We start from the raw sequence: 14,253 nt of genomic DNA on the forward strand, positions 1-14,253 counted from the left end.
ATTTCTAGACTCACTTGCATTTTCAATAGGATGGCTCAGAGCATTGTTGGAATCTCCCAATTCTTTGAGTCTTTGGGCTGAAGGAAGGACAATACTCGGTGTATAAATGCTCAATCAACAATCATTTATTTCCATACAATTCAACACTTATGAGCACAAGCCATCCGGATGGGGAGACATGCATGAAGAGGGTCACAGCAAATCTCAAAATGGTGACGGGTTACTCAGCGTCTTATAGCCTCTAGTGGCCCCCACCTAGTCGTAAAAGCCTAAACATTCACATTCTTTCTCTGTTACGGCGCCTAAGTTATGACCTCGGCTCCTTATTTTTCTGCTCTCTGTAAAGGTGGGGGTATGGAATGTGGTCTGTCTCTTCTATTATCGGTACAAGGTCCTCTGCACCCAACATTCTCTTCATGATTCAGCAGTATGAAATGTCAAGAAACAGTGTAACACATTCACAGCAGATCAAGGGTACAGGGTAATGCACACCTGTCTAACAAATCCAAAAATGGTCACATTCTTTTAACCCAAAAATATAATGGAAACTAAGCTACATACACAGCACACAATCGAGACTAAAGGATATTATATGACCTACAGCTAGACTTGTAGTCAAGACCGCCTAATCCGAGACCAAGACAAGACCAAGACCAGAGGGTATCGAGACCAAGACAAGACCAAGACCAAGTTGAGACGAGACCAAGACCGAGACCGAGTCGAGACGAGACCAAGACCAAGACCGAGACCGAGACAAAAAAAGTCTTTAAACTGCAGCCAGATGCTATTCTAGATACATATGCAGGACACCTTAAACTAGTTTTTTAATTAAGCAGCAAGGCAGAACAAAGTCGGGCCTGTATCAAGACACAGGGACTAAACCCCAATTCAACCAGACCAAGAACTGATCCGGAATTAAAACAGGACTACAACAGTAACCAAGACAGAACCAGAATCAGAACTAGATGATAGTAGCACTAAAAATCATCATAGACCTGCACTACACTTATTTTTTAATTCTACCAAAGTACAATATTTAGATTGAGAAAAGTTTATATAAATTATTTAGCCTTGTTGTGCAAACAAGCCTGCATAACTTAATAAATATAGAATTTGAAAAGTAACAAATGGTATCTAAAAAGAAACACTAGGTACTAGATACATGTTCTGATGAGTTTTGGCAAACAACCATTTGACTAACATGTGTGTCACCTGCTCTTGTTCCATCTCTGTTCTGTCCTCATTCTCTCTCTCCCTCTCTGCTCCTCTCTCTCCCTCTTTGTGCTGACAATCAAGCCAAACACCAACATCATCAAATATACAGTTGAAACCAGATATTTATGTACTCTTCAGATAAAAACAGAAACACTTTTTTAATTGTAACATCAAATCAGACTAAATGTTTATTTTTTTAGATTGATAAATATAAAAAACATATTTGTTAACTTTAAGAGTAAAGAGAGAAATTGTCTGTATTTCTTAATTGCAAATGGCACCAAATTGTATTCAAAATTGAGCCACACTTATGGAGCTCCACAATTCTTTTCCTGGTGTTTTGGTTGACATCTCTTGATGTTCCCATGTCACAGAAACAGGCTCTGTGTTTTGCCTTATATGCATCCACAGGTGTGCCACCAATTTACTCACATGGACTCTACTAACCTATCAGAAGCTTCTTCAGCTCAGAATGGAATCGTCTGGAGTTTTCTTATTAATTAACAATAAACTTAGTGTATATGTACTCCTACATTTGATGAAAGTGATTAAAATAAACAGCTCCCTCTTTTTATTCTGACATTTAACTAATTCAAACGATATTTCAACATTTATCTAAAACAAAAGTTTGCTCTAAATTGATGTTTTCTCCATAAAGTGTATGTAAATATCTGGTTTCAACTGTGAATATACTGCTGTGTATTGAAATTCCTCTTGTTTTGCATAGATATACTGAACAACATCCAAAGCATCATATATAAAATAACATCTACCTGAGTTTTTTCTTTGAAAGAAGCTCCTTATGTCCATTGTTGTGTACATCAGTACACAATTGAAACCGATTTAGAGAGTTTGTTTAGCCGTGGAGGGTAACAACTGAAAATATGAAATGTAAGCTAAGAATCAGCATTGCTGTTCGGCTTTTTATTTATCCATTTGTTGATTCACTCGAAGAGCAAGTAACGCAACCAAGTGGTCAGTTTGATATCAATCTTTTGTGATACACCGTCATATTTACATTATTAGTTCAGTACGAATGATTTGCTTTGGTACCTGGTCAAACTTATGCTCTCCTCTGTCTGCAGCAAACTCGCAGGCAGCAGCTTCTCCCCCCTCGCTCACATGGGTGCTGTGCTCAGTCGCCTAGTGCCTGAGCTCGGATCATACCAAAATTAGGGGGAATTTACGACGGTGCGCTCTGTGCTTCGTGTGTTGTTTTTGTTTTATACAGTTGTCAGTCAGGCATCTAACTAAAGAATTACACTCCAAAAGACCCCATGCTTCTGAAAAAATGACCCGGGCTTAAGCCCAGTAAGCCACCCCCCCCGCTCCGCTGATGGTTGACTCCAAATCTCCCGAACACTATGTCGATTGAGAACGCAAGACCGAAACAGCGAGACCAAGACCGAGACCAAGACAAAAGTCCATCGAGACCAAGACGAGACCAAGACCACGTAAAAGTGGTCTCGAGACCGGTCTCGAGACATCCAACTCTACCTACAGCAGTTAACATAATTCAACTACTTTAACTACAGATATAAGATAACATACACTCAACAAAAATATAAACGCAACACCTTTGTTACTGCTCCCATTCCCCATGGGATGGACGTAGAGACCTAAAATTCATTCCAGATACACAATATAACCATCCCTCCCAAACAGTGGTCACAAATCAGTCCAAATGTGTGGTAGTGGGCACATCTGCCATATTGAGATAATCCATCCCACCTCACAGGTGTGCCACATCAGGATGCTGATCTGACATCATGAGTAGTGCACAGGTGTACCTCAGACTGCCCACAACAAAAGGCCACCCTGGAATGTGCAGTTTTTTGCGCTATTGGGGGTCTGGGGACCCAGAACCGGTCAGTATCTGGTGTGACCACCATTTGCCTCATGCAGTGCAACACATCGTCGCATGGAGTCTATCAGATTGTCAATTGTGGCCTGTGGAATGTTGGTCCACTCCACTTCAATGGCTGTGCGAGGTTGTTGGATATTCGTGGGAACTGGTACACGCTGTCGTATACGCCGGTCAAGCACATCCCGAACATGCTCAATGGGTGACATGTCCGGTGAGTATGCTGGCCATGCAAGAACTGGGACATTCTCAGCTGCCATCTGCCCTGAACAATGTGAACCATGATTCATCCGTGAAGCGCACACCTCTCCAACGTGCCAGACGCCATCGAATGTGAGCATTTGCCCACACAAGTCTGTTACGGCGACGAGCTGGAGTCAGGTCAAGACCCCGATGAGGACGACGGGCATGCAGTTGAGCGTCCCTGAGACGGTTTCTGACAGTTTGTGCAGAAATTGTTTGGTTGTGCAAACCAATTGTTCCAGCAGCTGTCTGGGTGGCTGGTCTCAGACGATCTTGGAGGTGAACCTGCTGGATGTGGAGGTCCTGGGCTGGTGTGGTTACACGAGGTCTGCGGTTGTGAGGCCGGTTGGATGTGCTGCCATATTCTCTGAAACGCCTGTGGAGACGGCTTATGGTTGAGAAATGAACATTCAATGCACGGGCGACAGATCTGGTTGACATTCCTGCTGTCAGCATGCCAATTGCACGCTCCCTCATTGCTTGTGGCATCTGTGGCATTTTGCTGTGAGACAAAACTGCACATTCCAGGGTGGCCTTTTGTTGTGGGCAGTCTGAGGTACACCTGTGCACTACTCATGATGTCAGATCAGCATCCTGATGTGGCACACCTGTGAGGTGGGATGGATTATCTCAATATAGCAGATGTGCCCACTACCACACATTTGGACTGATTTGTGACCACTGTTTGGGAGGGATGGTTATATTGTGTATCTGGAATGAATTTTAGGTCTCTACATCCATCCCATGGGGAATGGGAGCAGTAACAAAGGTGTTGCGTTTATATTTTTGTTGAGTGTATGATAACAGAATAATCTCACAGCATATAAAAAGGTTGAATTCTCAGTCCTCTACTCTTTCTGCTTCCTGAGAATCAGAGGGCCTCCTGACACTAACAGCACAGGTAAGATCTTTTCAAATGTTAGTCTCAGGAGATTAAATTAGTGATGAATTAAAGATAGAGATTATTTAATTGAAAAAGACAAGAAAAACCTAATTTCATTTATTCTCCTAATTTAATTCCAATCATCTGAATGAATGTGACAGTGCAGATTTACCAATAAGGCAGCAGGTACATCGTTCTGTTATGCAGATTCATGCCATTAAAATCTCGCGAATGTTTTAACCTATTTAAAAATCTGCATACTTCAGTTCATATATTCAAGATTCAAGATTCTTTATTCGTCACATGCACATTATACAAGTATAGAGAAGAAGAACATTATATATTATATACATTAGGTCAGCGGTCCCCAACCCCCGGGCCTCGGACCGGTACCGGGCCGCGAGAGTTGAGGCTCAGGTGTGAAATGTGTGATTTTCAGGGATTTTATCGGTTTTCAGCGTTATTTTGTTATCGTTTTTATCGTTAACTCGGTTTTCCTGGGTCTTTTCACTTGTGTTATGAATAAATCTTCTTTTTTTCGGTACCAGTACTAGTTTTATTTTGTTGTATTTATCCGCGACACCTTAAAGGCCGGTCCGTGAAAATATTGTCGGGCATAAACCGGTCCGTGGCGCAAAAAAAGGTTGGGGACCGCTGTGTTAGGTGAATGTGCAGTAGTAGCATCGTATACAACGAGCAGGTGAATTCTGTTCTTCTTTATGTTATTAACTGTTTTACATAGAAGCAGAAAAAATAGTATATATCTGTTTTTGTAAACTAGAGAGCCAACTGTGACCTGACTGTGTAGATCTCATTCATCAACATGGCAACGTAAGTATGACACCGAATAGTTAAGATAAAACTCCAGCTTCATGTTTATGATGGTGTCCTCTCTCTTATGCACACACAGTTTCTATCCCTTCTTTATGCTCTAGTGAATTTTGAATTCCACTGATTTTCAGAGGGCAGTGCTTTGCAAATTCATTAGACCAGCTGTCATAAAAACAAAAAGGCCGTTCAGCTTCATGAAATGTTCTAATGTGGACTCTGCTTTTTAGTGAGTTCTCAGCATTTTACTATTTTGAACAGGAATTTCAAACAAATTTATCATTTCAGAAATTAATCAAGTGCAACATTCAACCACTAAAATGAAGTTTTTCTGTTCAGGAAAGGAATTATTCTTATATAGCGCTTTTCTACCCTCTACTACTCAAAGCGCTCTATACATAATGCCATATTCACCCATTCACACCAGGACTGTCCTCTATGCTTTTAAGTGCTTATTACAATTCACAAACAGATCAGATGGATGCATTGGAGAGCAACTTGGGGTTAATATCATGCCCAAGAATATTTGTCATACAGACTAGAGAAAGCCAGGGATCAAGCCACCAACCTTCCGATCACCTTCCTGCTCTACCTCCTGAGCTACAGCCACCCCTTTGAAATTTATTTGTCTTCAGGATCTGTTCTCCAGGGTTCTGCAACTAAATAACTGTAATCTGGCATTTTAATGAAAATATAATAACATGCTTTACTATTTTTTTCTGCTTCTGTGTAAAACAGTTAATAACACAAATGCATTTTAGCATTAAAAATGTCATTTTGATAAAAGAGCTCGTACATAATTAGCAATACTTTTAATTTAGAGCAGCTGTGGCATAAACCTTATGCTGTTTGGTGGTCTAATAAATCTGTTAAGCAGTATATTTATCTCTAATGTCAGAGTAACAGAGAGCTCTGGTGGAGTGCAGGATTCATCCAGAAGAGTTTCAGAGCTCGCATAGTACCAGCAATAATATAGATATTATTGCTTGCACCCATTCACCGTCACAATGTTTTCAGAGAGAAGTAAAAACCGTGTTACACTGTTTTTAATTAGGACCATAATCACTCCTTTGCAGTGGCTCTGGCAGGTGAAATACACTGACTAAAGAAAACATCAGCAAACAGAAAACACTCCCCTCAGTCTGAGGCTCAGGCTGCTGGCCGACTTTATTATCCACTTCCACTTCTTTCCACTCCTGCATTTTATTAACTTTGGTCCATCCCTGAGTCATATTTCTGACAGTTAACAGACTGAGGTTCATTAAGGTTTGTTTCTTCTTGTGATATTTATGCGTAGATTTCACCACAAACAAACAAAAAACTGTGATTAAGGATAAATAAATAAACAAATATTTAATGATATGCTTGATATGCTTTATATGTATTTCCTTACTTTTAAATTATTATTTATTTATGTAGTAAACAACATATTCTTTATTCCACATCACATTTAATAATATAAATCTTTATTACTATTTATTCTCCTGTTTTAAAAACCTTTTTGTCTAAGTTCATGCTGTAATTTTAATTTCAAACAAACTCTGAACACATTTTGTAAAGAGGTTATTTTGTCCATTGAACATGATCTTAGTACATTAATGTAAATCAATGAAATCATAAAAGCCTCGTTTTAGTTCTGACTGTTTCTTATACTGGATACAAGCAGGAGTAGGTGAGATAAGTCCTGATGTAAAATCAGCTGAGCAGTCGGGTCTACGTACGGAACAACTTGATCATTGTGTTTTCAGAAGAACCCTGACAGAGACACTCATCAGGAGTTGTTAGATTCTAGTTACAAACAAAGAGTATTACCCTTGGAGGTGATTCAGAAACTAATTTAACTCTAACTGCCTACATCCAGATGCTGATTACACTAACCTTTGATGATGCAACACACTCGCAGCCTTGTAGTTAAGTACAATCAACAGCCACACCTATTCATGGCAGCTCTCCTCTTATAGATCCTCGTTCTTGGTAAAATAGTTAGTTTGTACTTTAGAAGCTAGGAAAAAAATACTCCAGGTATCTTTTAATTTTAGGGATTAGAACAACGTCTATGAACCATTAAAAGATAAAATACTAAGTTTTAAACTTAAGTGGTAAACAAAGACTCAAAATGGAATCTCCATAATCTTGGACTCTGAATGCAGATAGAAATGTTACTGATATTATCTATTAAAAGTGTAAATGTGAAATAAGTAATGTTTTACTCTTGCTTTTAGGATCAGTAACATCTCCCCCAAATACAAAGACATCATCTCCAAAAGTGTTCAGATCCGTTCAGGACCTCCTGCTGTCTACCAGCTGAGACCAAAGGAAACTAAGATCGGTTCTCTGACTAGAAAGACTGTCGGTGAAAAAAACATGAACAAGGCAAATAAAACCATCTTACTTGTGGGTGAAACAGGAGCAGGAAAATTTACTCTGATCAACTCTATGGTCAACTACACCATGGGAGTGAAGTGTGACGATAAAGTCTGGTTTCAGATCGTAGAGGATGAGAAGAGAAGTCAGGCAGAAAGTCAGACTTCAGATGTGATCGTGTACAAGATCTTTGGTTTTGAACATGAAACTCTGCCCTACTCTCTGACCATCATTGATACTCCTGGATATGGAGACACCAGAGGGACTGACAAAGATGACATCGTCATTACAAGGTTATTTGAATTATTTCGAGCAGAGGATGGAGTTCATGAAGTTCATGCAGTGGGTCTGGTGATGAAGGCAGCTTTGAATCGAGTGAGTGACCGACAGAAGTAGATCTTTGATTCAGTGATGTCTCTGTTTGGAAAAGATGTGGAGAAAAACATCGTAGCTCTGATCACACACTCAGATGGAATGCCAGCTAAAAATGTTCTTGAGGCTCTTCAAGCAGCAAACATTAAATGTGCCATAAATGAGAAGAACCAGCCTGCTCACTTGCTGTTTAATAACTGCTTGAACACAGCAATAACAGAGGATAATGAGTTTGATTTGGACACAGCATGGAGGGTGACAGAGAGGGGAATGAATCAATTCAAAGTCTTCCTGGAAAAAACTCCTCCTCAGAAAGTGAAGACAACGGTCGAAGTGTTGAATTCACAAATCAGACTGAAAGCATGCATCCAAAACCTGCAGGAGAGAATCAAGTTCACGGAGGAAAAACAGAAACTACATAGAAAGGAGATGGAGAATAATGAAAAGTTTACTGTAGAAGTTCCAGAGTACTACAAAGACAAAAAATCCATTGATGGTGGGTGGTGGGGCTTAGGTTTTTATGAAGGAGCTGTGTGCTGTACAGTCTGTGAGGAGAACTGTCACCATCCTGGATGCACAGTGGCCTGGTCTGCTGGAAGCTGTGAGGTCATGAAAAATGACCGCTGCACTGCAGCGGTCCTGTACCAGGAAGTGTCCTGTATCAGCTCATGTGAAAGAAAAGTGGATCTATGAGACCAAGAAAAGGTACGTTAAGAAGACCAATGAAGACATGAAAAACAAATATGAAATGAATAAAACTAAAGGTCAGAACAAGCAAAGTCTTTTTGAAAATCTTGAAGAGGAAATGAACAAACTAACAGCAGAGAAGTCACAGTTACTGGATGAGTCCTACCAGCATCTTGTCAAACTGGAGCAGATCGCTCTGAAAACTGATTCAGCGTCCACTCTTAATAACTTGGACTTCCTGATTGAGAAGATTAAGGAGGAGGAGGGTGAAGGAGACTCAGAGAAAGTCATTAAACTGGAGGAGATGAAAAAGAGAGTGGCTGAAGCAAACAAATCAGGGCCAAACATTTTTGACAAACTAACAGCATATGGGAAAAAGAGAAAAGTCCAGTCCTGAAATCTGATCTTCTTTCACCTGATTGATACCTTGGATTCTTCATGTGTGTTCATGCTCTGAATGACTGCTTGAAATATTTCTGATGACTCAGACCGAGTGGAAACATTTGGATTCTTTCACGTTGGACTTAATTTGTTCAATTTCTCTATATTCTGTTCTGACTCCTCAATAAAAAAAACCCCAACAAACCCTAAATTTAACGCTTTACAGTCTTTTATGTCCATCTCTGAAAGCCAAAAGCTAAGTGGTTAGCTGAACTTCGCAGATGTCAGTAATTTATGTCATTTAATAATAAACTATTAACTTTAACTAAGACATTATAATAAACCTTAGAATAAAACACTTTTACAAAATTTAAAAACACATCTATATCCAGCTTTAAGGATTTAAAAAGATTTATTTCACCTAAAAATCTGTTTAATCAGATTAAATAAAATCCCAGAACTGAAATTATTCTCTATCTGCAACCCACAATCTGCAGCTGCAGACCACAGGAGACAAAGCTGTACTCTAACCAAGGGCGTGCCATTTATTAAGGCAGATAAAAGGAACATGAACAGAAACAGGTAATCACTAGAGATGATACCACATGGAACAGAAACTTTAAGGAAAACAGTGGAAATGTGCTTTACTATACACAGCTGCACCCTGTGGTGGAACACAGCTATTACAACCAATAAGAAAACACTTTTCAGTCTCCTTGAGTCAGATTATTGAATATCTTTATCTGGTGCTCTGAAATGTTCCTTCTGAGGAATCAAGAAGCTGTACAAGGGAAGCAGTGGCAGTCCTCAGGCCAGTCGGATGTCTCCTCTGACTGAGATGTGATTAGAGGTTAGAGTTCCCCTGGTTTATTTTCCAGTCATATTTCTCCAAATTTCCATTGTCGCTGTAAAGTTTCCACTCTAGTTCATAATATATTTCTACAGAGCATGACTATCCTCTGTTTGCTTTTTAAATGACTTTAAGGGAACACGTCATACAGTCCATTCATATTGTCCTTCATACAGTCCAGTTCACAGTCTGATGATCCTTTATTCACATACTTCATTTCTTAGTTAGTGTGAACAGTACAGGCTCACAGGGTGGAGGAGCAGGAAGGGGTTTTATTTTCATTCTCTTTAATTGTAGGAAAAATTTCTGAGTTTGTTCTTTGTCTCATTTCACTCTGTTCAGCTGACTTAGATGGCAACATCATACCTTTTTATGCTCTTCAGGAGTGACTCTGAAGATTCCAGCAATGAGAGCTAGTAGCTGATTGGTCACATTCAGCACTTATAAATATGTAGTTAGACGTCCTCCAGTGAATGAACCGCCTCCTGCTCCCCCAGTCCTCCTGCTGTCCTTTGTACATCTGTGGCCTTCTGTATTTCTTTTACATCTTTAGACATCCTCAGGAACATTCTTAAACTTTCTCCCAGTGTTGGATTTCTGCTATCAAACTGCTGGATGTAAGATGCATCGTTAATACGTTTGCCCATGAAGTCGGACAAACTAGGAGGCAGGTCTTTGCTTCCTCTTTTTTTGGGAGCCAAGGACATTTTGTGAAGTTTCCTTCAAACTAAAAACTTGTTGACTAGTTTTCCTCTGGACAGTCTGATGAGCAGCTTGCCCTCTGACCTTTTGCTTTGGATTGTGAATCAAACTCTGGTCAGTTAGACTCTGCGGACACAAGCAGAAACATGTTGTTTTTACAGGGTGACTGTAGGTGAATCAAACACATCACGAACTGGAAGAGACCAAACTGTAGTCTACAAATTAAAATCTGTATGATGAGTGAAAGCAGTGAAAACAGATCCAGTGTGAGACTGTGTGTGTGTCCCTCCTGATGAAAGACCTTCATCATTAGTACAGGTTAATGAACCTTCAAATTCATTAACCTCCACAGTTTCAAGACATTTTTGTTATTTAGAGGGTTTTTTTCTTCTAATATTCATCTTCCTCTATGTGAAGTTTGTCTCTTTCTCTTCTTCTCTGGTAAAATAAGTAAATGTTGTCACCCAGAGATAATCTCTATTCGACCTCATGGATTACATTTATTCACATTATGTTCCTGGAAGTGTTTCACAATAAAGGCCTAGATAGTAAAGTAAAGGAGCTTAACATCAAATTGTTCCTCTTAGATTTTTACTTTACTAGACTTGAACTTCATATCAACAACTATACTTTAACCCATATGAGGACAACAACTTTAATAGAAATATTATTGGTCCTGTGACTTTAGTAAAGCTTTAATTTCAGTGCAGGTGTATTAACTCTATTCAGCATAAATGATTAAAAGAAAGGGTGTATGACGACTTCCGGTTGAGCTTTGATGGAGTAGGACGCGAGTCTGGGAGCTCCCGCCGATTTCGATTAAATTGTTATTTATTCGCGCGTTTTGGCCATATTTTCAGTCCTGTTTTGGTTTGTGGATTGTCTTGATGAGAAGTTTTACTCGGGCCGGCGTAAAATGGCAGCAAAAAATGTTAAAACCCGCAGTACTATTCAAACACAACTGAGGCCTAGTTTGCAAACCGCGACCACACCCTCGAGTGAGCCGTCGTCTCCTGCAAAGCCCCCCACATGTCAAGCTAATCCTGATATTGAGGCTCTCAAGGTCGAGTTGCTGGCTCGAGGAAAGATATCGTCGACATCTTTAAAAAGGAACTTCAGGACACTCTGGGTGATGCTTTGTCTACCATTAAGTTTGACCTGCAGGCGGTGAAGACGCAGCTGGCGATCGATAAGGCTGCCAATGACGCTACCATGTCCGAGCTAAAAGGTACGGTGAAGGAGATGGAGCATGCACTTACTGTCTGCTCTGATGATATAGCTGAGATGAAAAACACTATCAAGGGCCTCACAGCTCATGTAGCCAAGCTGGAAAGTAAGTGTGAAGATTTGGAGTCCAGGTCGCGGCGCAACAATGTTAGGATAGTGGGAGTACCGGAGGGCCCTGACACGTGCACCACTGCTGCCGTAGCTTCCTTGCTAAAAGAAGCATTTGATCTGGGGAAGGAGCCGCTTTTGGATCGTTCGCACAGGACCCTCCAACCGGCACCTAAGCCCGGCGACCGTCCACGAGCCATTGTATGCAGGTTTCATTACCACACTGACTGTGTTGACATTTTACGACGTGCTAGAGAACGCCGACAGATTAAAGTTGGAGATCGGACCATCTCAGTCTTCCCCGACTACACCGCCAGGGTGGCACGGGCTCGTGCTGCATTCAACACGGTCAGGCAGCAACTCCGCGGCATTGAAGGTGTTCGGTATGGCCTGCTTCATCCAGCGCGACTCCGCATCACATATAAGGGTGTCGAGAAGGACTTTGTTTCAGCAGAGGAGGCCAGTGATTATGTCAAAACTTTGATCTCTGGGTGAGCCTCGTTAGCTCCTCAGTTTGATACTGTAATGCTGCTAAGGGTTCACGCTCTCCTTAGGTTTAACGCCACCTGTGCATTGTTTTCTTAGGCCATTGTGCTAGTTATTGTACTGTTGGTGTGCTGGTTCCTTTTATTTTCATTGTTATTTATTGAAACTGAATCATATAATATACTCTTGAACTTCGGACCAGTCCGGCACAATCTTCTCCAAGCTTGCTGCATTGATTTGCATAGGACTGAGTTGTTTTTTGTTTCTGTTAAATTTTTATTTATTTATTTTTTTGTTTGGTTGTTTTTGTTTTAATTGTTTATCTGTTTATGTATGTATTTTTATTTTTTAATTTTATGCACTTTCGGTGATTTGTTGGAAAGTTCTCCTTCTGAGGAAGTCATATTTTGTACTGTGAGATCTTTTTTGGTTGGTTGGTTTCCTTTTTATTTTTTCCCTTTTTAAAAAGATATGTTTACTTTTACGCGCACACTGTTATACTGTAGAGAAGTTGGCGAGAGGTTATTTTTCCCTCTCTCGCTTTTATTTTTATTTAGACTCCAATTAGTCCAGTCACTTCGGTGAATCATTTTCGCTACTTTCTCGGTACACTGCTGTCTCCTTTGTTCTGTTCTGTGGAGACTTGGGGTGTATTTGTGTTCAGGGTTGGGTTGGGGGGGGGGGGGGGGGGGGGGGGGGGCTGTCCAATTTCGGCTCTTCATGGCCACTGGCATTTTGGTTTGGTCTTTTTCCTCTTCCTTTTTATAAATGGTTAATGGCAATATAGACCCCAGCACTGCTGGGTCAGGTATGCCTCTTAGATTCATTAGTTGGAATATCAGAGGTATGGGTAACCCTGTTAAGAGATCTAAGGTTTTTACTCACTTGAAACGTCTAAATTCTGACATAGCATTTTTACAGGAGACTCATCTTCGCATTAAGGATCATTATAGGTTATATTGCCCTTGGGTAGGTCAGGTCTTTCACTCAAATTTTAATTCGAAAGCTAGAGGAGTGGCCATTCTCATTAATAAGAAAGTTCAATTCTCTTCGACCAATGTTATCGCTGATAGGAATGGTAGATACATCATTGTTGCTGGTACCCTAATGCAGAAAAAGGTTTTGTTGGTAAATGTATATGCCCCGAATTTTGATGATGCTGAATTCGCTAATAGGTTGCTGAGTAACATCCCCTTTCTGAATACACATTTGCTTATCCTTGGTGGTGATCTGAATTGTGTTTTTGATCCAATTTTGGATCGATCTAGTCCTCGTAATTTGACTCCATCATCTATGTCTAAAACATTCTCAGATTTTATGAAACAGAATGATCTTGTTGATCCATGGAGATTTTGCAACCCTTCAATCAAAAAATCTTCGTTTTTCTCTCAGGTCCACCAGTCTTATTCCAGGATTGATTATTTTTTCATCGACAGAACTCTTAATTCATGTGTTAATTCTTCCGACTATTCTGGTATTGTAATATCTGATCATTCTCCTCTGCTATTGGATGTTCAGCTTTCTACCCATAAACGTAGTCCTCGACTTTGGAGATTTAACTCTCTCCTTCTGGCGGATAAAGAATTTTGTGAATTTATTTCAAGCTCTATTGAGGAGTTCTTGTCCTTCAATCAGGATGATTCTGTTTCATATTCTCTGCTATGGGAGACTCTTAAATGCTACCTAAGAGGTCAAATTATTTCTTACTCTGTCCGTGCTAATAAAAAGATTAATGCCAGGCTTAAAGAACTTATAGCTGCAATTAGTAACCTTGATCAAAGTTATACACTGAACCCTTCTCCAGAATTACTGAAGCAGCGCCTTGATTTGCAAGCAGAATTTGATCTTATGTCAACCAAAGAGGCTGAGCACTTATTACTACGCAGTCGTGGCTCATATTACGAATATGGTGACAAGGCTAGTCGCTTGTTGGCACATCAGTTACGACGTCAGGCCTCCTCGCGTGTGATACCCAGTATTAAACACTCTTATGACAATATTACTGCAGAGCCCTTGGAAATTAATTCTACCTTTAAAACATTT

General features: G+C 40.2%; 1 pseudogene; it reads left to right on the forward strand.

Moving 5' to 3' along the window:
- The first annotated feature begins 7,250 nt into the window (after positions 1–7,250).
- On the forward strand, positions 7,251–12,219 carry LOC146665584 (uncharacterized; annotated as a pseudogene).
- The last annotated feature ends 2,034 nt before the right edge of the window (positions 12,220–14,253 follow it).

The sequence above is a fragment of the Rhamphochromis longiceps genome, linkage group LG7 (assembly GCF_057381845.1).
Source record: "Rhamphochromis longiceps isolate RC_006_pf linkage group LG7, R_longiceps_female_GT1.1, whole genome shotgun sequence".
In the NCBI taxonomy this organism is placed as follows: domain Eukaryota; kingdom Metazoa; phylum Chordata; class Actinopteri; order Cichliformes; family Cichlidae; genus Rhamphochromis; species Rhamphochromis longiceps.